Genomic DNA, 1,376 nt, shown 5'->3' on the forward strand with positions numbered 1-1,376 from the left:
GAGTTGCAGTGATCCTGTAAAGTATTTCCTGTGGCAGCTGAGGTTTAATAAGAGCAGTGGAGGAAAGCAGTGGTGATGCAAACATGACCAGCCCCAGTGCCCTTATCAGACATGGAATCTTTTCTGTTTGGCTTGCAGCAGGGTTTCTGGTAAAGCTGCCTCCACCAAACCTGACTGAAGCAGAAAGCCAACATGCTCAGGTAAATCCTGTCATAGTTGATCCTTCAATCTGTGGGTTGTGGGATGATACTAATATAGAGAGAAAATTATCCGGGTAGAGGTGTTTCCAACATTGGCTCAATTCCATGAATCATCACTTGATTCTTTCTTTTCCAATTTCAGAAGCAATCACAGGACAGATTTATTTGAGGAGATCTCCTAAAGGATGCAATTGTCCACCTGTACCCACAGGATGAAAAAAACTTCTGAATAAAAGATCGTTCAGTTGTTCTAAAAGGGATGTAACGAAATCCACTTTCTTCTACAGGATATTTCCTGAGTTCCAGATTGATGGCTCCAAAATGATTAAATCTGTTATTATATAATTCCCATCAAGAGCTGCTTTTGATTTTTTTTCTGCATTTCATTGATTACTTGGCTTTTGTGCTTTAATGCATCAGCTTCTTTTACACAAGACATAAAATGAGCTTCATTTGCTTTCTTAGATGGACAGTGCAGAAGGTCCTTTTCTGGAAAACCCTTAAAATGTACTGTGACGTTCCAAGGAAGAGCTGAACTTGATGCAAGAAGATCAAATAGCAAGCCAATTGGATAATAGCATTACAGTGGCATGCCTTTCTGTTCAAATCATATCTCACTATTGTTTTGTCTCATAACCTTCTTAAAGTGGCTTTTCACCTGTCAGTTACCAAAGTCAAATAACTTTCTCTTGGCAAAAGTAAATGATATAGTTCTGTCTCCCGTTCAGCTATCTCATCCTGAAACAGGGTGAAGCAAGTTGGAATTCAACCAAACCACACATCTCTATACATATCTTTGCCGTCTGTCATTCTTCCAGTGGTTAAAGCAGTACATGTAGGCTAAATTATTTTTTCAACCAAACCTATACAGAAGCGCTAGCACCTCCTCTGGTTTTCCACAACGGGGAAAACTATCTGTCTTGGCTTCAGCTCCCCAGCTGCACAGGGTGCTTGACACGCTGTTTCTCAGAGATGGAGGGCCCAGAGTCCCCAGATGCTGCTCATCTGCAGAACATACCAGCGAGGAGGTGGAGCTGAGGCCTGCTGCATTTCACCCTCTATAATCCAGAAAATGCCTCATTAGATTTTTTATTCATTTGATTTTTAGATTCAATTGTTGATAGATATGTATTTGTTGCCATTTTGTTGTTCATATTTTATATATTTTTCTTCTCT

General features: G+C 40.0%; 1 pseudogene; it reads right to left on the reverse strand.

Moving 5' to 3' along the window:
* Positions 1-266: 266 nt before the first annotated feature.
* LOC118720267 lies at positions 267-1,113 on the reverse strand (annotated as a pseudogene).
* Between the last annotated feature and the right edge of the window lie 263 nt (positions 1,114-1,376).

The sequence above is a fragment of the Pipistrellus kuhlii genome, unplaced genomic scaffold (assembly GCF_014108245.1).
Source record: "Pipistrellus kuhlii isolate mPipKuh1 unplaced genomic scaffold, mPipKuh1.p scaffold_m20_p_16, whole genome shotgun sequence".
Taxonomy (NCBI): domain Eukaryota; kingdom Metazoa; phylum Chordata; class Mammalia; order Chiroptera; family Vespertilionidae; genus Pipistrellus; species Pipistrellus kuhlii.